A 24,646-nucleotide genomic window follows, 5' to 3' on the forward strand; every position below is an offset into this window, starting at 1 on the left:
TGCCTCAGCCTCCCAAAATGCTGGGATTACAGGTGTGAGCCACTGTTCCTGACCTCCTGGAGACTTTTGTAGGAAGAAACTAAACTTTCTCCAGCCTGCATTCCACAGAGCTTGGTGATGGCATAGGCCTTTTTCCCAAAGTCAAACAAGTTCATCATCAAGTCAAGAGACAAAGCCACGTAGGCCTATCCCCCAACTGGCTGCTCCGGTCAAGTAAGAAGAAACTGGATCCTTAAATATTAAGTAACAGTGAGTAGTTGTGATCAATACTTCCTCCCAAATGAAACTTTTCTGTGACTTATGGTGAAGTTGTCTCCATCCTAGTAAGGGGATCATTTCAGCCACTAGACAAATCACAGATGAAATGAATATGGTGGTTTTTTTTTTTTTAGGGGTTAAATCTTCTTTGCTCCACCACTTCCTGACTCCTGCCACCAACCCTCTTCAACCCTGCCCTATAGCTTGGCCTAGCACTACCATGAGCAGAGATGGAAGTAGCCTTGACTGTAATTTTCGACAATTTAGAAGTGCCTTGTGGCTTCTATTTGGTGCCTGAAATATATTGATTTGGTGAGGAAAGGGAAAAAGACTGAAATTCAAGTGGAGATTCTTGCATGGGGCAAAGGAACAAGAAGGGCTAGAATCCCCCATACTCCCCAACATCTCATGCAAAACCACCAAGTTATATAACGTTAGAAATGACCAGATATTAAAGATCTAATTCAGTCTCCTCTTTTTGAAGGCCACAGAAGGGTGAAATGACAGGCTCAAGGTGATCCGTGATTTGGTGCAGGGTTTAGATTAGATCTCAGAAACTTTGGCTTCCAGGCCAGCTGCCCCCGTCACATTACTGCTTTCCCCCAAAAGCTCAAACCTGTCCTCTGCTTTGTGCTTTGTGACATTTCCCCTTGGCCTCTCTCCACAAGGCACCCATGTGCACTCCTATACACAGTGCACTGCACCGTGTAGCCATGAACTCTCCCTGACAGGCACAGGCCCAGGCAATCTGGCCTTCCCAAGTTGCAGAAAATGTTCAGCAGTGGGGCCAAGGGGATCCTTTAATATTAAGCCAAAAGTCAGCTAAAGTATCCACACACAAACTACTTCCTCCACTATTTACTCAGTAACTCATTCTCCTTCTTAAATCAGAGCTGAGAGAATAAAGAGGATAAGAGAGAGAAATGGAAATGGCCAGATTTCCTTAAAATTATTTGTACTCTCCTCCCTTACCCAAATAATTTATTTAATGTCTGTTCTGTGGAACCACCTTCCCTTGCAACCCTGGGCATACATTGTCTCAATATAATAATAATAATGTTGCCTCAGCAGTGTCTGTCTGTATCTAGAGACTTTGTCAGCACAGAAGATTGGTTTTGGAACCAAATTCTTGCTTTGCAGAGGGCTGGGTCTCTTTTTCTACCACAAGAAGTAAACCATCCGGAAAGAGGAAGCTGCTTACTCTAAGAGATAAGTAGGGGCATGCCATGGGCAGCCTTGGGTTTCCCTGCTTTGAGAGAGCCAACCCTGAGAGTTGGTAGGAGCCAAGCACCTTCAGGCCCATCTCACCTCTGGGAAAATTCAGCACCACCCTGCTTTGTTTCTGGTACAACTTTCCCATGTAGAAGTGATTCTGCCTCTAAAAAATTAACCCCTCTATGTCAGGCATCATGTTAGGTGTTTCCATAGCCGTGATTTTTGTCAACTCGTAAGCATCATTGTCCCCAGAAACAAGCTCAGAAATGGCAAGTGGAGAGACAGACTTCATAGACAGGATTCCTGACACTCAGCGGTCTCTCCACAACACAGTTTCCTATGGATAGGCTGGGCAGAGCCTAACTCATGGGAAATACTTGCTAAACGTGTGTTGCATGAATGAACAAATGAGAGAATGTGTGAACGAACTGAAGAGAGAAGAGGCTCAGGGTGAGAGCTCCTCCACTCCCTTTCTGCTTCACTGCTCCCATGGACCTAAGCAGAAGGACATGTGTTTTTTTTACAGGACAGTTTTATTGACCAGGGACACCCTTCAAATAATGCTGATGAAAGGGTTTGCCAGGACCCCATTCCCATTCAATGAATGCAGACAGGATCTTCTTTTGAAACCTCTTCATGAAAGGGGGCAGACTTGGCTGTCAGACTGCCTAGGTTTAAATCCTGACACTACTACTTACTAGCTCCATGACCTTTCCCAAGTGTCATAACCAGTCTAAGTCTCCGTTTCCCTATGTGTGAAGTGAAGTCATAAATAATACCTACAAGGCCGAGGCAGGGGGATCACTTGAGATCGGGAGATCGAGACAAGCCTGGCCAACATGGTGAAACCCCATCTCTACTAAAAATACAAAAATTAGCAGGATGTGGCAGCGGGTGCCTGTAGTCTCAGCTACTTGGGAGGCTGAAGCAGGAGAATCGCTTGAACCCGGGAGGCAGAGGTTGTAGTGAGCTAAGATCGGGCCACTGCACTCCAGCCTGGGTGATGGATCGAGAGTCTGTCTCAATCAATCAATCAGTCAATAAAACCTATGCCATCAGAATTGTCATGAAGATTAAATGTGACAATAGATATAAAGCTCTAAAGTAGGGTCAGGCATATGATCAACACTCAAAAAACCCCAACTGTTACTATTCTCCACCTTGCAGCCTTTGTTTCCCTTCATCTGCTCTGTGGGCTAAAATGGTTTTACTAAACTGTGTCCCCTAGCTCAGGGAGATGGGATGGTGGTGGTGTGGTGAGACACCAGAAGAGAGGGCATGGGATTTCAAGAGAGCACCATAGAGAACTCACCCAATGCAAAGACCAACACTTACTAGGCCATCAGAACCGCAGCTGATAAAATATCCTGGAAGAGGGCTTAGCTCTGGGAGAAGAGAGGTGGTTGGAAATATTTGTCTAGGGAAGCAGGGACAGGAATTGTGGGGACAGAGAAAAAAACAGAGATCGAAGGGAAAGGAAGGATGGGAGACAGGAGAAGAAAAGGTTTGGGAGAGACAGGGAGGGGCTAGGAAAGCCCAGAAGGAGCTAAATTGCTACTGGAACATTAAGCACAAATGAGGGGGAATAAAATTAACATCTTTATTGAAAAGAAAAACAAGGAAGTAAGAAATATCCCTGTTTGGGGAAATCTTGTGTAGAATGGAGCAGGTGCTGGGGGCCTTTGGAGGCTGGTTGCCATGGCGATGCTATATGTCATCTTTTCTATTACCCTGTGAATATGTTAGCTGATAGTTTCTTTCTGCTCCAGTTTCTAAGACCAGGGCTTAGCCCTTGGTAAAGCTTTGATCATTCCCATCTCAAACACATTGGTTATGCTGTGGGACCTACTGGCTTATTGTCATGTCTCCTTTTTGATATGACACTGTCCAGAAACAAACAGGAGAAAGCATGCATGCTGGGGAGTTGGAGGGAGAAGACTTTTCTGTGCACCTCTTGTCACATGGATGAGAAGGCAAGTTTGGCAGGTGGGAGCACCTTGGCAGTAGGGAGACTGGGGAGACTTTTAGTGACTCCTCCCTTTTCTAGGTGAATCCAGCTAGGCACTTCTCTAGGACACTAGGTTAACCAGTCATCCTCATTTGCCAAAGATATTAGGGATCCAATTAATATCAAGACTGAGGATTTCCTGGGACACAGAATTTTCAATGCTAAAACTGGGAGAGTACCAGGCAAACCAGGAGGGTTGGTCTCCTTAAGAAAAAATCCACTTAGAAATTCCAAGCTGGCTGGGCGCGGTGGCTTAAGCCTATAATCCCAGCACTTTGGGAGGCCGAGGCGGGTGGATCACCTGAGGTCAGGAGTTCGAGACCAGCCTGACCAACATGGAGAAACCCCTTCTCTACTAAAAATACAAACAAACAAAACAAACAAAATTAGCCGGATGTGGTGGCGCATGGCAGTAATCCCAGCTACTTGGGAGGCTGAGGCAGAAGAATCTCTTGAACCTGGGAGGCGGAGGTTGCGGTGAGCCGAGATTGTACCATTGCACTCCAGCCTGGGCAACAGGAGTGAAACTCTGTCTTAAAAAAAAAAAAAAAGAAAAGAAACTCCAAGCTAAGGAGAGCCTACACTCTTCCGAGCCTGATATTAGAAAAAACGACATGCAGAGACCAGAGATAGCTTTTGAGAGAAAGTCACTATTAAACCCAGGCTTGTAAATATGGGCGGTGGTTTACTAGCTCAGTTTTTGCCACCAACCCATTTTCCTCATACTATGTAGTATGTCAAGAGATTCCCGGCCAGGCACAGTGGGTCATGCCTGCAGTCCCAGCACTTTGGGAGGCCAAGGCAGGTGGATCACCTAAGGTCAGGAGTTTGAGACCAGCCTGGCCAACATGGTGAAACCCCATCCCTACTAAAAATACAAAAATTAGCTGGGCGTGGTGGTGCATGCCTGTAGTCCCAGCTACTCAGGAGGCTGAGGCAGGAGAATCACTTGAACCCAGTGGGGCAGAGGTTGCAGTGAGCCAAAATTGCACCACTGCACTCCAGCCTGGGTGACAGACGAGACTCTGCCTCAAAAACAAACAAACAAACAAAAAAAACAAAAAGAAATTCTCCAAGCTTGAGCAACCTCTTGGGGTCCTTGTTAAAATGCATTCTTGGGCCCCACCATTACTGCTTGGGCCCCACCATTCTTGGGCCCCACTATGACTGCTCACTAAAATGCTCTCAGGCGAGTGCAGCCTAGGTATCTGTATCTTATCAAGTTTTCCTGGTGACTCTGATACACGTCGTATGTGGGCTAGGCTTTGGGAAAGCCCATGTGGTGGCAGTCAGAGTTTGACAAGTGGAAGCCAATAAGCATCCAGACCTCAGAGAGCCTCACTCCTCTAAGACAAAACCGTTTGGAAATGACCTGGGCCAGGGAAAGGAACTCACCTTGCCCTTCCACCTGCACCAACTTCTCCTTCACTCTTTGCCTGTTTGATGCCTTCTCTTTCTTTCTCAGTGTTCAGATTTAAACATCATCTCTTTGGCGTTCTTATTTATTTATGTGTTTTTTGACATGGAGTCTCCTTCTGTCACCCAGGCTGGAGTGCAGTGGTGCACCTTGGCTCACTGCAACCTCTGCCTCCCGGGCTCAAGCAATTCTGCCTCAGGCTCCTGAGTAGCTGGGTTTATAGGGGCCTGCCACCAGGCCTAGCAAATTTTTGTACTTTTTTAGTAGAGACGGGGTTTTGCCATGTTGGCCAGGCTGGTCTCCAACTCCTGACCTCATGTGATCCACCCACCTCAGGCTCCCAAAATGCTGGGATTACAGGCATGAGCGACCTCGCCCAGCTGCCTTGGAGTTTTTTCCTGGCCCCTTACCCAATCTTATTGGTGCTCACAACATCTTGGGTTTTTAAAAAACTCTATTGTGTCTCATATTCATGTGTGTGATTCTTCAGAGATGCTCCTCCTTAGTAGCTTCTAAGCTCCACGAGGGTGAGGCCTGGGCCTGATTTTCTCATTGCTGTGCACCCTACAGCACCTAGCTTAGGGCCAGGCACAGGGTAGGTGCCAGCTAAACATTTGTAAATGAATACATGAATGAATAAATACAAGAATGGATGAGGAGGCACTGGTGCCTGCCCTAGCTTGGACAACAGTGCTGAGTGTCAGTTGCTCCATGGGGGCTCATCTTAGCTGCTCTGGTGGCAAGGTTTCTTGCAGCATCATTGTCTTAGTCAGCTAGGGATGCCATAAAAAAATACCACTGACTGGGTGACTAAAAAATAAGCGAAATTTAGTTCTCACAGTTCTGGAGGTTGGAAATCCAAGACCAGGGTGCCAAGATGGTCAGGATCTGCTGAGGGCCCTCTTTCTAGTGAAGGAAATCAAAATATTTTACCCCAAAATATAATTTTTTGACATATTTTGAAATGACTGCTCAGAGGGCCTGCAAACTCAAGTAGCCTTGCAAAGCTGTCTTCTGTAGGGGAGATTTGCATTTGTAGAGAAAAACCTGCATCGCTACAGCCAGACTTTCCAAAGGCCTTTCCTTTTCAGGATCTAGGAATGATTAACTGAGATTCTGACAACTTTAAAGGTCTGAAAGGAACATTTACCACCTATTCTCTGTGAGAGCTGCTACTTGTGAGGTTTCATTTACATAACAAGACTGCATTTGTTGGCCAGGCCTCCTCTTCTTTCTCTCATTAACCTGTTTTGCCACTCCAGGCCCCCATTCTTTCTGTAAGAGAGAGAGAGTGCGTGCACCCTAGTCTCTTCCTCTTACTTTTATTTTATTATTTTTTTGAGATAGTGTCTCATTCTGTCGCCCAGGCTGGAGTGCCGTGGTGTGATCACAGCTCACTGCAGTCTCAACCTTCCTGGCTCAAGCGATCCTCCCACCTCAGCCTCCCGAGTAGCTGAGACTACAGGCACTTGCCACCACACCCGGCTAATTAAATTTTTTGTTTTGTTTTCTTTTAGGGCTGGGGTGTCACTATGTTGCCCAGGCTGCTCTAGAACTCCTGGGCTCAAGTGATCCTCCTGCCTCTGCCTTCCAAAGTGTTGGGATTACAGGCATGAGCCACCATGGCTAGTTTAAATGGTTTTTCAGGGTCACATATCTCGGAAGATATGTGGGATGTAAACCCAGCAGCCTGGCCCCAGAGCCCATGGTCTTCATGGCAGCAGCATGTGTGCCGCCTCTCATGTGTGCAAGTGAATGAAGAATGAAAGGTAAGCAGCGCACCGTGGTCATCCCCGCAGCCAGGAGCCTCCAGAGGTGCCATTCAGTCTCTCAAGTCCCAGGGTTTTGGGGACTCCCTGTCACAACCCCTTTGGGGTAGCCTCCCACCCCTGCCACTGCATCTCTTCCTCCCCTTGTCTTCTCTCTGTCTAATTGTGAGTGCTGCGCTAAGTAGGTCACTCCCACTGAGGGCTTTTTTTTTTTTTTTTTTTTGAGACAGAGTCTTGCTCTGTTGCTCAGGCTGGAGTGCAGTGGCCTGAACTCACTGCAACCTCCGCCTCCCGGAGTCAAGTGATTATCCTGCCTCAGCCTTTCGAGTAGCTGGGACTACAGGCGCCTGCCATCACATCCTGCTAATTTTTGTATTTTTAGTAGAGACGGGGTTTCACCATATTGGCCAGGCTGGTCTCAAACTCCTGACCTTGTGATCCGCCTGCCTTGGGCTCCCAAAGTGCTGGGATTACAGGCATGAGCCACCGCGCCCGGCCTCACCCAGGGCTTTTAATGAGAAGTTTTGCCATACCAAGGCAGCAAAGATGAATAATTCAGTGAAGAAGGAATGTTATTCTTTTTTTTTTTTTTTTTTTTGAGACAGAGTTTTACTCTTGCTGCCCAGGCTGGAGTGTAATGGCGCAATCTTGGCTCGCGGCAGCCTCTGCTCCCAGGTTCAAGCGATTCTCTTGCCTCAGCCTCCCGAGTAGCTGGGATTACAGGCATGAGCCTCCATGCCCGGCTAATTTTGTATCTTTAGTAGAGGCTGGGTTTCTCCAAGTTGGTCAGGCTGGTCTCGAACTCCTGACCTCAGGTGGTCCGCCTGCCTCGGCCTCCCAAACTGGTGGGATTACAGGCATGAGTCACCACGCCCTGCCTTTTTTTTTTTTTTTTTTTTTTGAGACGGAGTCTCGCTGTGTCACCCAGGCTGGAGTGCAGTGGCACGATCTCAGCTCACTGCAACCTCCACCTCACGGATTCAAGTGATTCTCCTGCCTCAGCCTCCCGAGTAGCTGGGACTACAGCCACCCACCACCACGCCCTGCTAATTTTTGTATTTTTAGTAGAGACGGGGTTTCACCATGTGGGCCAGGCTAGTCTCGAACTCCTGACCTCAGGTGATCCACTCGTCTCAGCCTCCGAAAGTGCTGGGATTATAGGCTTGAGCCATCTCGCCCGGCTGGGAATGTTATTCTTTCACAGAAGACTCCCTTGACAGTGGGAGAGGCAGGGAAGGACTGCTTATTATGGGAGGAGTTGGGGCTGGGGTGACGGAAGTAGAGAGAGGTGAGGAGGAAAGCCCCACATGAATCACTAGCAGAATTCTGAGGGATCCTTGTCAAAGCCTCTTTGCCATTTAGGAGTTAAGCCTACTTAGGCTGGTGCAAAATCCCCAGTAATCTGATGGCTTTTGCCCCATAAAGCAGTGATCTCTTTATGACCAATGCCTACTTCCAAAGAGGAGAGGTGTTGTTATATCTAGGGGTGATGGCCTGTTTTCTTAATTCATTGAAATTTCAAAATGATTAAGACTGCTCAAAGGGGAAAGAGGACAGATGGAGGGGAGTGATGTGCATTCCCAGTCTTCATTCAATGCCTGTTGTGGGGTGGCAGGGGGGTTGCTAATACTTAGACAGCAACTTTCAGAAGACATAAAAAGGTTTTCCTGATGATGTGTTTCGAATTCTGACAGAACATATGAGATGCAAGCCTTCTTCTCAATTGTCAGTTAGCCATTTGGGACATAGAACTGGGGCTCTAGTTCCCCCTTGTCTGAATAAAATGCAGCAGTCTTTTTTTAGATGGAATCTTTCTGTGTTGCTCTGGCTGATCTCAAATTCCTGGGCTCAAGATATCCTCCCCTCAGCCTCCTAGGTAGCCAGGAATGCAGGCATAGGCCACCAGCAAGTAGTAATCTTTTTGTGGGAGTTGGCATCTGACACAAAGCAAGGTTTCTAATGCTTTATGTGCCAAAAGGATCCAGTGGCTTATACTCTGGTGCTCTAGAATAAGAAGAGTGGATTTTAGCCCCTGTTCTACTACTTCTTGGCTGTGTGACCTTAGACAATTTATAACACTTCCCTGATCTTCAGTGTCCTTATTTAAAAACTGAGTAGCTGTAACAAAACTCTCTCATGCTTGCTGTGAAGACTGTAGGAAATAAAAAAGTATTTTTTTAAACGGAAACTTTGTACATATGTAAGGGATATTTACAAGTAGAAAAGGGTACTTGGCAACTTCTCTCTACTTAGCACACTCTCACCTGAGCCCCTTTGGATAAACTGATTTGCTAGGGTTGAGAACAAAGTATGTGGCCATGGAACTGTTTCTGTGCAAACCTAACTGGCATGTCAGAAAGCCAAATAGTGATCTTAGTCTCAATGGCACTTTCCTATCACCAGAGGCATAGAGAGGCAATCTTTGGAGTCCAAGGTATCTGAGTTTGGTACTAGGTTCTGCCATTTATTAACTATGTGGGAAAATTAATCAACATTCTTGAGCCTCATGATTGTCATCTGTGGAACAGAATTAATAACAGTTTCTGTCCCTCAAAAATGTCCTAAGTTTTAAATTAGAATGTCCATATGTAGTCCATAGCACAGGCTCTGTCTGACACAGTAGCTTTTCAATAAATGGAAGCTTTAGATGCTGCTGTTATTTTAAGTGAGCGAAAAACTCTGAGATTACACATACACATAAGATTCGTTTAAAATTTCTTCACTATAGTCTGGGCAATATAATGAGACCCCATCTGTACAAAAAAATTTTAAAAATTAGCCAGGTGTGGGGGTGAGCATCTGCAGTGCCACCTAACTACTTCGGAGGCTGAGGTGGGAGGATCACTTGAGCAGAGAAGGTCAAGGCTGCAGTAAGCCATGATTGCACCACTGCACTCCCCAGCCTGAGCGACACAGTCAGACCCTGTCTCAAAAAAAAAAAAAAAAAAGGATCTTTACTGAATGCCAACCATGTGCCAAGGAATACTAGAGATACAGTGGTGGCCAAATTACCTGACTTTCAACAAGCATTTGGGAGTAAGTGAAAGCAAGACTCTATTCTGGCTCAGAAATTAATATGCCTAAGCTATTAAGGTCTTGGGGGCTGAGGCTGAAGCGGAGATGATTTTTTTTTAGACTCTGGGACTCAGCTACTCACTAAAGGAATGGGAAAGTGTGCAGATAGTATCAGGCACAGGAGGACATACAGAGGAAGAAAGGTAGTGTTTTTAGGGAGAAAGTAGTACTACTTCCCTTTGCAATAGGAAAAACCAAACCAAATAAGGAAACAAAATGAACAAGTAACCATTCACTAGCTGTGGACAGGACAAAAACACCAAGGGGCCTCACCTGAGTCCTTCCTTTCCAACATTCTGCCTTTTCCTTGTCAAAGCAGGAATTTAAGAAAGGACCTAAGAATTCATTCATACCTCCGTGTTGTAGGACCAATGTGAATTGCCTGGAAACTAGCCTCAGGAGTGATATCATAGTCAAGTCCCAGTTCATTGTGGGTCAAGGAATCTGGCTCCAGCCTCAGTTTCTTAGGAAAGAAGCCAGTGGGAGTTACACAGCCTCTGATATAACTTGAAAAACTGCCCACCTTGGCAGATGGTTATCCATCCATGGGGCTCAGTGACCTGTGATCAGATGGAACCAAATGAGGGCTGTGGCAATGGTGCCTTTGGGAGGCTTGGTGAGGCAGAGTTGGAGGTCAGAGAAGCTAAGTTGCCCTGAACCTTTCCTGAGGAATGTGTCTTCTGTTTCTTTAGAGAGTTACACTCTCACCAATGACCAGCTGCCTTCTGGGTGAAGTGAAAGTAAGTACCCTGCTGACTTTGACTTTCTGTCTCCTCTTCTTGCCTTTGGTTCAAGACGGAGCAAATCACTTTGTGCTGCAAAGAGCTGACTGACACCCCCACACACTGCATCATCTTGCCTTTGGGGAATGGGGAAGAGAGTGGGCAGGGTTGGCCTTCATCAAGACCGTTGAGGGTTAACACAAGTTGGCATTGGAGGCCCTTACCACCTTCCCAAGAGAGATCCTGAGACATGCTGCCTAATGGAAACTTGCCATTCCTCACTTCAGCATTCCCTTTCCTCTCTCTGCCGCTTTCCTCCTTCAACTTCCACAGCTCCCCAGGACCAGTTTAATTTGTCCAGTATTGAAATCATCCCAGGCAAAGCAGCCAGCCTCCTCTCTTTACTAACAACTGGAGTGAGGACTGAGGAGGCCTGGAGGCTTACTGGTTGCCATGGTAAGAAGTAGGCCCTGAGAGGATTAATGAGCAGAGAGCTGGAGTTTTTTTGTTTGTTAGTTTTGATGAGTTTTGTTTGTTTTTCTTCCTCCACCCACCTGCCCCACTGTTCCCCTCCCACCTACCCCTCCAGAGTCTCAAACCACTAAAGCAGAAGGAGATTACTAGGAGCAAAATCAGCTCCTGACGTGGGCTACACTAAATCCAGGCTGCCCTGCTGAGGGTAATTGGTGTACACTTTGTAATGTAGACTCTGGGAGAGCCAAGTTTGGAAGGCAAGATGTACCACCTTTGTGGCATGGCACAGCATCCTGAGGCAGAGGGGGCCTGCTAGGGGAGGAGGGGGGGTTGAAGCTCTCTGAAGCCTCCACACTTTTTCCTTTCTGGCCAAATAGGAAAGTCACAGGCAAACTAAAAGCCAGTTTAGGCTGAGAAAGGCAGCTAAGTCCTGACCTTCTGTCCTGTGTCTGCCACACCCCAAGATCCCTTTCTACCAGAGTCCAGGCCCCCGCTCCACAAAATCTCCTTCAATCAGCTTCCTCTCTTCCCACTGGTGACCAAGGTAGATCATATTCATAGAGAAGATATGAGCTCCTGAAAGGGTGTGAGGTTATTATGTTACAATTATTCCTGTTGTTATTAGTGTTTTTGTGTTATTATTATTATTTTAAATTAGTTCCCTTCAATTTAATCCATGGCTCTGAGAATGGAGACAGCTGATTCAGGGAGATTTTTTGGACTGGGTACCTGAACTGCACTAAAAAATGACCTTGCTTCCTTATTAATTAGTAATTTGGGGCTGAGGAGCAATAAGAAAGGAGAAGGGCATGGGAAGGAAACTCTGAGCGGACCAGCAAGGCCAGATAATGGCCAATGGTGAAGTCTCAGTGTCTCCTATCTCCTCTTTCATTCTGTGGCAACTGCATAAAGCTACCTTGGTTCGAGGATCATCTCAGAGTGAAAATATCCAATGGTGTCCCTGTACTTCTAGTTCAATCCTTTTATCCATCCCAGCCTAGGAATGGGTACCCTGCTCCCTTTTTGACCCTCCAAACATGTATTCTCAGTTTCCAAGGTTTCTATTTATCCTCACTTAGGTGTTGCTTTATGTATACTCTCAAAACCTTTTCTTCTGTCCATGGGGTTTATTTTCCCAGCAAGATGGCATATTTCCTGAAGGCAGGTCCTGTGTCATAAACTCCACTAGAATCCCGCTTCTTCAGGGCTCTGAATACGATGGGAGCTTGGTGAATGTATCTTGATTTACTGCTCATGAAGCAAGAGCCACAGGAAAGGTCCATGCTATGAATAACAGGCATAAAATAGGAGAAATTGGTTTATAACATAGAAAAATAAGATTAAATGCTTATGTCATGCCACGTACGTAATAAACATTAGAGGTACTGCACACTTAAACATGAAAGGCAAAACTATACAACTATAGACATACTGGAGAGGCCAGGCGCGGTGGCTCATGCCTGTAATCCCAGCACTTTGGGAGGCCGAGGCAGGCGGATCACGAGGTCAGGAGTTCGAGACCAGCCTGGCCAACATGGAGAAACCCCGTCTCCACTAAATTTTTGGTAGAGACAGGGTTTCTCCATGTTGGTCAGGCTGGTTTGGAACTCCTGACCTCCAGGTGATCAGCCCGCCTCGGCCTCTCAAAGTGCTGGGATTACAGGCGTGAGCCACCATGCCCGGCCAACATTTCTATATCCCCCTAGAACTACTCTCACAGGTACACAAAGTAGCTTGCATGAAATGTTTGTTGCAATATTGTAATACAGAGAAATTGAAAACAACCTAAATGTCCATCAACACAGGAATGGATAAATAAAATGCAAAATATGCAAATCATGGAATATTATATAGTGGTTAAAATGAACATATTAGTTTCACAGTTATCAACAGAATTAGCTCTCAATAATTATAATATTACATGAAACAAAGAAGCAGAGAAGATGTACAGAACAATACCATTTATGTAAATCAAACACACAAGAGTGCATATCTGGCCGGGTGCAGTGGCTCACGCCTGTAATCCCAGCACTTTGGGAGGCCAAGGCAGGTGGATCACCTGAGGTCAGGAGTTTGAGACCAGCCTGGCCAACATGGTGAAACCCTGTCTCTATTAAAAATACAAAAAATTAGCCATGCATGGTGGTGGATGCCTGTAATCCCAGCTACTCTGGAGGCTAAGACAGGAGAATCGCTTGAACCTGGGAGGCGGAGGTTGCAGTGAGCCAAGATTGCATCATTGCACTGCAGCCTGGGCAACAAGCGTGAAATTCTGTCTCAAAAAAAAGAGTGCATATCCATCATGAAAGGAGATGGGATTGGGAAGGGTGATAAAGAGGGAAATAAAGCAAAAATAAATAAAAATAGAAATAAAATGATACAAAGTGGGCCATGCATAAACTGATGATGATAATATGACTCTAACAGTATTCCAGTCAATGAAATTCTTTGCACCTGAAGCACATCCCTTACCCTGAAAGAAAAAAAAAAAAAGAAAGAAATGAGATAAGGTATAGGAAAGTGCCCAAAGCAGTGTCTGGCAACCAATACTTCCTCAGCAAATGCAAGTTTCCATTTTCCTGCTTCACCCTTCTTCTTCCTTGAGAGGGAAGTGGTAGTGAGCAGGGAATACTAAGAGCCCAGAAGCTAAACATCTGTTGTCTTAGTCTGTTTTGTGCTGCTATAACAGAAAACCAAAGACTAGGTAATTTATAAAGAACATAAATTTATTTCCATAGTTCTAGAAGCTGGAGAGTTCAGGATCAAGGCGCCAATAGATTTGGTCTCTGGTTCCAAGATGGGGCCTTGCTGTGTCCCCAGCATTGAAACGGATAAGGCAGAAGGACTTGAGAGTGAACCGACTCCCACAAGCCCTTTTTATAGTTGACATTAATCCCTTCATGTGGTTGGAGCCTCCCAAAAGGCCCATATTCCAACACTGTCACTTTGGAGATTAATTTCCAGCATATGAATTTTAAGGAACACATCGAGTCCATGGCACCTGAACATTTAGACCTGTCCTTGGATGTCAATTGGTCCACCTGGAGGAGGTGCCCCTGCTGAAGGGCACCAAAAGTGAAACAAAAGCACCTCGTTGGAGACCAGCAAGGGGCCTCCACATCCTGAATGTTTCTCATTGGGATGTGGGCTCCCTTTGTTCCTCTTAATCCCAATTCCACCATCTTTGTGCTGAGAACTTGATCCAAGGAGCCTAATCAGTAAGGCTGCCAGCTTGGCAGTCCTGTATTTAATGAACCTAACCTCTCTATTCACTCAAGGATCATTAAAAAGCTTTATTTCTTCTTCTGACAGATGCAACACTACACTTGCCCAGAGATTCCCCTGGCTGCTCTGAGAAATGGGCAGCATAGCTCAGGAAGCTGAGGGCCGAGACACCTGACAGCTGGTTTAAGGAAACTGCCAGGCCGGGCATGGTGGCTCACGCCTGTAATCCCACTACTTTGGGAGGCTGAGGCGGGTGGATACCTGAGGTCTGGAATTCGAGACCAGCCTGACCAATATGGAGAAATCCCGTCTCTACTAAAAAATACAGAATTATCCGGGCATGATGGTGCATGCCTGTAATCCCAGCTACCCCGGAGGCTGAGGCGGGAGAATGGCTTGAACCCGGGAGGCAGAGGTTGTGGTTAGCCGAGACTGCGCAGTTGCACTCCAGCCTGGGCAACAAGAGCAAAACTCCGTCTCAAAAAAAAAAAAAAGAAAGAAAGGAAAGAAAGAAAGACAGAGAGAAAGAAAGAAAAGGAAAGAAAGAAAATAAATAAAGAAAGAAAGAAAGAAAGAAAGAAAGAAAGAAAGAAAGAAAGAAAGAAAGAAAACTACCTTTCTTGAATAGGGACACAGAATATGAACACAAAGGCAGGGATGGTGTTTGACTGAGTATACCCAGACACTTAGCTGAAGGGTCTCTGGTAGGGAAATGCTCAGACAGCCTGCTTTTTACCTGTTTCAGCCTTGATTTCTACTGAAGGCTGATTTTAGCCCAACCTAGCTTCAGCCTGAGGATGGCCAGTTCTAGGGATAGTAGCCTTTAGAGACCTTCTGCTAGAGAAGAGAAGAGAAAACAATGGGCAAAGCCTTGCTCCCAAGGACATGGTTTTAGGAAGAGCAATCCCTGAGACTTGAGTGGTGACAATGGAGACAACCACACAGGAATGCAAGTCTCCAGTCTGGCTCTGACCTACTTTATTGCTGGGGAATAACATTCCCTTGCAGTGGTCCCAAGACAGAAGCAGGCCAGTTTTCTACAAACTAGGAAAATGGTATAGATGAGAAAGGAACAGACAAATATATAGGGGGTCATAAAAGGGAAAGACTTCTGCAAAGAGCACTTGCTTATCATTTTTTTTTTCACTTCTTCTGAGCCAAGCTCCTGCTGGCTAGGATTGTCATTGGGCCAGTGTCAGGACCTGACATTAACCTTGGTTTTAGCAATACCGAGAAACAAGGAGGCCTGGTCCTACCAGGCCACAAAGCTGCTTGACTGTCTGCCTAGGGGAAAAGGAATTCGGCCACATGGTAAGCATCCCTATTTGTGTGCACTTGTCTCCTCGCCTTCATTTCGTCTTTATCTCTACCTCCTCCCCCAACCCCAAGCTGTGGGGTATTTGGTCCTCCTGGCTCCTTTCTCTACATCTGTTGTCTATCTGTCTTTTTTGCCTCCAAGATCAGGCAATTGGGATTTGCTGATTTAAAATTTGTATTTAAAGGTTTTGCATGCTGCCAGCTCAGGAACACAAATGGAGTACCAGTCCGCTCTGGATACTCTTTCGTCCAATGTCCTTGGTGGGATGAGGGAGGGAGGCAGGAGGAGCTAGGGCCAGGTGATAAGGGAATATTGCTGGTTATGTGTCCCAAAGCATACTTCTTCAGCTCTATTACCAACTGCCCCTCCCCATCCTCCCGGACTCCTGAAGAGAGAGGCACTGAGGTTGGGGTGGGTGCAGAGAGAAAGGAAGAATTACTGTGTTATGGAGCACTCACTACATGCCTCCAACCATGTCAGGAACTCTACATATATTGCTTTACTTCGTGCTCACAACAGGCTGTGAGGTTAGTAATATTATCGTTCCCTAGTTTATAGTTGAGAATACTGAGCCCCAAAGAGGATAAGCAACTTCCCTCAGGGTCTCACAGACAGTAATAATGTTGAGCCAAGATTCAAACCCAGGTTTGGCTGACTAGCTGTAATGCCCTTAACAGCTGCTCTGTTAAGAGCACTAGTTAATGTTCCTGGCCATGTCACCAATATATACTATTTTATTTATTTATTTATTTATTTATTTATTTATTTATTTTTTGAGACGGAGTTTCCCTCTTGTTGCCCAGGCTGGAGTGCAATGGTGCAATCTCAGCTCACTGCAATCTCCGTCTCCTGGGTTCAAGTGATTCTCCTGCCTCAGCCTCCCGAGTAGCTGGGATTACAGGCATGCACCATCACGGCCAGCTAATTTTGTATTTTTAGTAGAGACGGGGTTTCTCCATGTTGGTCAGGCTGGTCTCAAATTCCTGACCTCAGGTGATCCACCCGCCTCAGCCTCCCAAAGTGCTGGGATTACAGGCGTGAGCCACCACACCTGGCCCAATATGTACTATTAGTGAAAAAATCTGTTTGGGCCCCAGATTCCTCTGGTATAAAATGGGAATGATGGCCCTTTGCCTGACTACTGGGCTTGCTGTGAAGGTCAAACTGGTTAAGGCATATGGAATAATAAAGAACCATTTCCCTTTGTGTGAGGGTAGGGAATCAAAGCCTGATCTATGACCTGGGCTGCCTGGGTTCCAGTCATGGCTGTGTCCTTCCCTGGTTCTTGACCTTGGATAAAATTACTTCAGGTTTCTGGGCCTCAACTATAAACTGAAGGAGGTGGCCTCAAAGGGCTCCTGCAGGTCTATGGGGCTGTGATCATTTCCCCTCTCTGAGTCTTAGGCTGTCTGCCTGCTGCTAGAGGGAGATGGTCCCACTCAGCCTTCTCCCTTCATTCTGCTTACATCGAATGGATCTGAAATAGTTTGGAATGAACAAGAAGCCAGAGTCCCAAAGTCCCCATGCCTTCTTCTGTCTTCCCTAACCTTCTACCATCACAGTGTTGGTCCCAGGTATTGCTCTCATTCCCACCTCCTTGTTATTAATGAGGGGAGAGACAGGGCCTTAACGCAATCTCCTCATAGCCCAGCATAGCCCTACTCCCAGTGTACCCTTCTAAAGAAGAAGTTGTGAAGTTGGCTTCACTTGTGTCATCTGATGATGCTCTTGGGGACTACGGGTAGGGCCTAGTCCAAGTCGTGGGCCATGAAGCAACTCACAGTAACAGAGGCTTGATAGTCATTTGCAATCCTAAAATGCTGCACTTCCTCCCAGTCATATCTTGAATTAATGAAGAGCCATTTTATTGGGAGTCTACTATGTACAAAGTACTCTGTTGGGCACTAGGAAGGGAACACTCAGACAAGAAGCTAACAGGCTGGTGGGTGAGATGGATGTGTTTTCTAGCACATAGAGCACTTCGTGTACTTCACAAGAGCATACAGGACTTTATCTCATCAGATTTTCAAAACTTCTAGGAGATATACAGGACAGTACCATCCTTATTTTAGTGAACTGAGTCGCATAAGTACACGCGAGCCTGTAAAAGTAAGAATAAAAATAGAAGAGTAGGTGCCAATTGCAGAGATGTCTGATGATGTGAGGTAGACAGGTTCTAACCACACAGTACAGTGAGCTTTTGGGAGAGAAGCACTATGGGAAGACCTTGCTTTCATGTTTAGCCAGCTTATTCTTGGAAAACTGAGGGGTCACCAAGACTATTTTTATGCAGAGGAGTCAAAGCCTAAGGAACTGATGAAGACTGAGTTCTGTTTTCAGGTAGCCCACTGATTGAGAAGATGGAGGGGTTTCTGCAGAGTAATCAAGGCCAAGAGAAAAATTGCCACTAAGCCTGCCTTAGGAAGGTTCCAGAATGGAGTCTTAGAACTTGATCAAGAAGAGTCCAGGAGGCTGTCCACAAAGCTTGGCTCAGAGTTTTGAATGAGCCTATCCTGCAGCACAGCCCGAGGTCCTCTCAGCATCTGCCCTCTCTGGAGGCACTCTCTAAGCTCCTGGAGTTCTGCAGGTAACCCAGCCCCCAAAGCTCTGGCTTCTTTCAAAAACAGAGCTGGAGGGCACATCTGCCAAACTCCTTCACTGACAAGCAATCTCTTCTCTGGCAGCCCTGCTCTGCCCTTCCGCTGGAATAATTGAGCACAGATGTATGTGCATGCGAGTGCATGGATATCTGTGTACTTGGGAGAGGTGGGGGATGCAGTTGTATTGCCTGGGGAGGAGAGGATTCTCGCTGTTCTGTTATCTTACTAGCTGCTTCCAGGTATTTGCTTTTGCTGCCCTCCCTCCTTTCCTATCCTGGCCCTCCTGCAGATTCATTGGAGGGGCTCTCTCCTTGCTCTGTGCCCTAAGGCTACACTGTCCCAGAGCCCGACTGCAGCAAAACACTAAAAACCCTGCAGGCATCAGGAACCAGGTCCTGAGTGAAGGACTAAATCTGGAAGTGGAGATTCAGGAGAGGGTACTCATGTACATGTCGTGTGCCTAGTGGTTAGGAGCCTGGGATCAGCACATGCCTGTAATCCCAGCTACTTGGGAGGCTGAGGCAGGAGAATTGCTTGAACCCAGGAGGCAGAGGTTACAGTGAGCCGAGATCGCGCCACTGCACTCCAGCCTGGGTGACAGAGCGAGATTCCGTCTCAAAAAAAGAAAAAAAAAAAAAAAGAACCTGGGATCTGATGACAGATTGTCTAGGTTCATAATGTTGTTCCGTATTCTACCACCAATGTAACCTCTCTGTGCCTCAGTTGCCTTGCCTATAAAATGGAGATAACAGTACCTTCCTTATAAGAGTGTTTCACAGAATCAATGCATAATTATCTATAAAGCAGTTAGAACAGGTCTGGACATATACCAAGTAATCAAAAACTATTAGCTGTTAGTTTCAGTCTGTCTTCTAAGATTTGTTTCCAACTCCCAAGCTGCCAGGGAATCCTATTAGTTGCCTGCCCTGATGAGGGTGCCTGCCCTCTTTAAGGCAGGTGCCATGGCACCTTGTAAAGGTTTCTCTCCGTGGAACTTGGGCTCAGCCCTAGCCAAGTGTGATCAGCTCTGAAGCCTTGGAGATTTCTAGGAAGTGCTGCTTGTGCTGGCTCCAATGCTGTGATTCCTTCAGGAGCTTAAGGCCCAGTAGTCTTCTCCACACAGAGGGCAGAAGGAACTAGATTTGGGCAAGAGGTAGATGCCTGAGTAGAAAAAAAACATAAGCTGTTATTCTTATGCTCTTACCCAACAACATTCAACATGGAACACTTCTGTGACCAAATGTGTGGTGTGTTTCCGAATTTCTCACACACCAAGCAAGCAACTCTGCAGGAGACACCAGCTGGATGTCCTCCGATTCAATTCTGATGCTACCTACCTGGAGATAGCGTCAGATCCTGCAGGTTGAGGGCTCAGTCCCCAAGCCTGTCTCCCACTTCCAGTGCCAATCACAAGCCCCAGGTTATTTTGCCTCTGCTTCTGACTGACTGGCTATAAATCGGGGTTCCCATGAACCCCTCCGCAGGTTTGATCAGTTTGCTAGAGCAGCTCACAGAACTCAGGGAAGCACTTACTTAATTTTACCAGTTAGAAAGGAGATTTTAAAGGATACAAATGAATGGCCAGATGAAGAGATACACAGGGTGAGAGCTAAAGTCCTGAGCACAGGAGCTTCTGTCTCTGTGGAGTTGGGATATGCCATCCTCCTGGTGGGCAGATGTTCAAACTCCATGTATGGCTATCCACAGGCTTTTCAAACCCTGTCTTTCTGGGTTTTTATGAAGGCTTTATTATGTAGGCTTGATTGATTAAATCATTAGCCATCAGTGATTAACTTAACTTTCAGCCCTTCTCCCCTCCTAGGAGGCTGGGGGTGTGGCTGAACATCACAATCCTCTAATTCTGCCTTGGTCTTTCTGGTGACCAACTCCCATCCTGAGGCTACCTACCTGCTGCCAGCCATCAGTCAATTCATTAGCATACAAAAAAGCATCACTTTGAAGATTCTAAAGATTTTAGGAATAGTATAGCCAAGAACAGCATGAAATGCCAGAAAAGGGTCAGAGAGGGAGTCTTGGCTTGCAAGGGCTGAGGAAGGCCCTTCTTGCCCTCAACAAGAGCATGATCCCCACTGACACCCACCTATGCAGTTTGCCAAAGAGGTTACCTCAGAAGGTTCATCAGCCCATGGCCTAAAGGATTAAGAGAGTTTCAAATTGATGAAAACTCCAGTGTAGAGAAAAGAGGAAAAATAGCTGTGAGCTCCAGGCCAACTTTTGGAGAAGCAAAAAATTAAAAATAGCTGAGCTTTAAATCTTTTTTTTTTAATTTGGTGTGGTGGGGGGTGGTTGGAGCTTGAGGAGGGCTGGAGCTGAGCAGGATGCAAGAAACATTTGTTCTGCTTGCTCCAGGAAGAAGTGAGTGTGTGTGAATTCAATTTTTTGGATCACTGCCCAGAGTGGTCACACACCACCACAGATCAAGGATCCCCTTGCCACCAGAATTCTCTTTGCACTGAGCACCTCACCCCTACTCTCTGCCTGCAGCTGTTGCAACTTCTGGTCTTCCTGCTAGTGGCAAATCTGTACGGGTCTGCAGCAACCTCAATTCTTGACTCCTCAGAAGAAAGAATTCGATGGAGGGTCATAAGGCAAAGGGAAAGACTGAGGCAAGTTTTAGAGGAGTGAAAGTTTCTGAAGAAGTTTTAGTGTAGGAACAAAAGGTTGTAACGTATACTTGTAAGAGGACCAAGCAGGCGACTTGAGAGGTTCAAATGCATGGTTTGACCTTCGACTTGGGGTTTTATATGTTGGCATGCTTCTGGGGGTTTGCATCTCTTCTCTCTTGATTCTTCCCTTGGGGTGGGCTGTCCACATGTGCACTGGCCTGCCAGCATTTGGGAGGGGCCGTATGCACAGTATGTTTACTGAAGTTGTAAGCATGCTCACATGAGGCGTTCTTTCCTTATCAGTTGAGTGTTCTAGAGGAAGGCCATATACCAGTTAAACTCTGCCATTTTGCCTCTTAGTGCACATGCTTGAACCCACTAGCCCAGCTCCTGAGATCTTATCAGGAAGCTGCTGATCACCAGTTTTAGGTTTTTCTATCTATTGGGAGACATTCCCTGGTGCCAACTGCAACCAATTATTATTTTAGAGAGACAGTTTAACAATCACCTGTCCATCACCTGATGGTCACCTGACATTCCTGGTTTTGGGGGAGCCCTCTCCTGCCCTGCTCATGTCTGACTACCTACTATAACATTTCCAGGGCCTGGGCATGCCTCTTTGCAGGATTCAGTGGCACCAGATTGGCTCACACTTGAAGAATACACATCTGGTCCTTGTGCATTCAAGGTGGCATTCAACTGGACACTGGCAGTGGAGGGAGGCAGCATACCCCTGGCGCAGCTCAGCCACAGCGGTCAGCTCAGAGGACTCCAGAGGAGGTTGGAGCTGAGGGCTTGAGTCTGGAAGAGGGACATTACCCATCCCACAACGACTTCTAAAGAGGTCCTCAGTAGAGAGGACCTCTTTGAAACTGCCTTTGCAAAAATTTTAACAGTGATAAAATTATGACAGTGAAAGAGATCTTACCTAACCAACTCCATCTTGCCTTTAACCTCCAAACTGCCCTTGATTATTCCTGGGTGTGGGCCAAGCTAACTTTGGTAGAAATTTATAGACTGAATGGTAATAGCCCTTCCCAAAACTAAACTGCCTTTATAAAACTAATACAAGGCCACAAGTTTAAGATTATGAAAGGGGCCTGAATTCTGCTAAGATACAGGTGTAGTGAAATGATTAATAGCCATTGTTCCAGAGATCACAAGATTTGCAACATTGCCAATTGCTCCTGTAAATAACATCACTATTGTGGAACTTAAGATTGGCTTTTTAAGATGTCTTTTCAGACTTTTACATTTCTGACAACTGACTGGATGACTCCACCTGGAACAGCGACTCCTCTGTGGTCCCAAGCAGAAGTGGACTCAGCACATAAGGACCATTTTCCACAGCCCTATGATTGTCTCTTGAATATCCATATCTGTATTCTTCCTATTCCCATTTCCTCTTTTGGCTATAAGGTTTACCGCTACCAGTTTTTCAAAGGGGAGGGAGTAGCGGGACAAAAAAGCAGGTTGATAACTGCCAGAGTTCACACAGAACCAAACCATCCTTGAAAAACCTTACCCTTCAAATTTTCAGGGAGGCTGATTAGACTAATAATAAAACTCCAGTCTCCTGTTTAGCTGGCTCTGCATGTATTAAACTTTCTCTATTGCAATTCCCCTGTCTTGATAAATTGGCTGTATCTAGGTAGCAGGCAAGAAGAATGCCTTGGGTGGTGTATTAGTCCATTCTCACACTGCTGTGAGGAAATACCTGAGACTGGGTAATTTATAAAGAAAAGAGGCTTAATTGACTCACAGTTCTGCATGGCTAGGGAGGCCTCAGGAAACATACAATCATGGTGGAAGGCACCACTTCACAGGGAGGCAGAAGAGAGAATAAGTGCAAACAGAGGAAATGCCAGATGATTCTAAAACCATTAGATCTCATGAGACTCACTATTACAAGAATTGAACGAGGCAAACCGCCCCCATGATCTGATTACCTCCACCTGTTCCTGCCCTTGACACATGGGGATTATGGAGATTACAATTCAAGGTGAGATTTGGATGGGGACACAGAGCCAAACCATATCAGGTAGTTATAGCTTCACTTAGGACTTTGACATTTGTCTGGGATAGGATGAGGATGGAGCATGGACTAGTTCCTCAGGGTGAGATAAGGGAAAATGCTGCCAAGAAGACACTGGCCAGGAGGGAGCCGGATGCTAGTAACTGAGACAAGAAGCCTGCCAACTCAAGCCAGACCTTGGGCTATTGGGATGTGGGAAGGAATTAAAGAACGAAGATAACAGCAGTATCTATTGGATTTGATAAGGATTAATGCAAGTGAAGCACTTAGTACAGAGCCTAGCACACAGTAAGTACTTAACTAATGGCATCAAGCTGCAAACTCTATCATCTCTGTCTTTTAGAGGCCATAATGCATGTTAGCATAGTGGAGGTTTTGTAAAGTCTCCCAAGTAGCTGAGACTACAGGCGTATGCCACCACGCCTGGCTAGTTTTTGCATATTTAGTAGAGACGGGGTTTCTTCAGGTTGGTCAGGCTGGTCTCGAACTCCCGACCTCAGGTGATCTGCCCACTTTGGCCTTCCAAAGTACTGGGATTACAGGCATGAGCCACTGTGCCCGGCCAAAAAAAAAATCATTATTTTTTTTTTTCCTTGAGATGGAGTCTCACTCTGTAACCAAGGCTGGAGTGCAGTGGTGTGATCTCGGCTCACTGCAAGCTCCGCCTCCTGGGTTCACGCCATTCTCCTGCCTTAGCCTCCAGAGTAGCTGGGACTACAGGCGCCTGCCACCATGCCCGGCTAATTTTTTTTGTATTTTTTAGTAGAGACGGGGTTTCACCGTGTTAACCAGAATGGTCTCGATCTCCTGACCTTGTGATCCGCCCCCCTCAGCCTCCCAAAGTGCTGGGATTACAGGCGTTGAGCCACCGCGCCCTGCCGAAAAAAAATTTTTTTTAAGAGTCAGTGTCTCACTCTATTGCCCAGGTGACAGTGCAGTGGCATGCTCCTAGCTCATGGCAGTTTTAAACTCCTGGGATCAAGCAGTCCTGCTTCAGACTCTTCAAGTAGCTAGGACTAGAAGTGCGTACCACCATGCCTGGCTACAGAGACACTAAAACAAACAAACAAACAAACAAAACAAAACAAAAACAAAAAACTTTGGTTAACCCAGGCTTCCCCAAATATATTTGCCTGCAGATTTTTTTTTTTTTTTTTTTAACATTAGACCTTTCACCATCCAGTGGAGATGACAATCTCTGGTCATGCTTTGGGAAACTCCACTCTCCTTCCAGTGAGGGGCTCTAGGAACATTTGTCACTGCTTTAAAAATGTTTCAATTTGATGTCAATTAATACTTTTTTTTTTTGAGACAAGGTCTGTCTCTGTTGCCCAGGCTGGAGTGCAGTGGCATGATCTCAGCTCACCGCAACCTATGCCTCCTGGGCTCAAGCCATCCTCCCCCTTAGCCTCCCGAGTAGCTGGTACGCACCATCATACCTGGCAAATTTTTGTATTTTTTGTAGAGACAGGGTTTTCCCATGTTGCCCAGGCTAGTCTCGAACTTGTGAGCTCAAGCAATCCACCCACCTTGGCCTCCCAAAGTGCTGGGATTACAGGCATGAACCACTGGGCCTGGCAATACTTTCTTTCCTATTCATTAGCTCCTATTTGGAGAAGAAGTTGAGGGAGGTTCTCTTTAAAAATAGAGACTGTATCATCAGGGCTGCTGGGGAAAGGGAAAGAGACATTGTATCTTTGTTGGAATTCGGGCTTTCTAAGAGGAGGAGTAGAAACTATGCTGGTGGTTATGGTGGTTGTGGGATGAACAACAGGATGGATGTCCAGATGGACCAAGTCAGCCCTCTATTCTAATTCCTGGATGAAAGCTTGAAGGACCTAATCTCAAGAACACCAATGATCCTACTGTCCTCCTATATATATGAACAGAGATGGGAGGATGT

At 46.1% G+C, this 24,646-nt stretch overlaps 1 long non-coding RNA gene across 1 annotated transcript; it reads left to right on the top strand.

Annotated features, from left to right (window-relative positions):
* Positions 1-6,270: 6,270 nt before the first annotated feature.
* Positions 6,271-17,912, top strand: LOC129138857 (uncharacterized). The gene is made up of 4 exons (XR_008542078.1): positions 6,271-6,667; positions 10,435-10,482; positions 15,388-15,474; positions 17,822-17,912. It is a non-coding gene; the product is annotated as an uncharacterized LOC129138857 (long non-coding RNA).
* Positions 17,913-24,646: the final 6,734 nt, after the last annotated feature.

This window comes from Pan troglodytes, chromosome X, assembly GCF_028858775.2.
Source record: "Pan troglodytes isolate AG18354 chromosome X, NHGRI_mPanTro3-v2.0_pri, whole genome shotgun sequence".
Lineage (NCBI taxonomy): Eukaryota > Metazoa > Chordata > Mammalia > Primates > Hominidae > Pan > Pan troglodytes.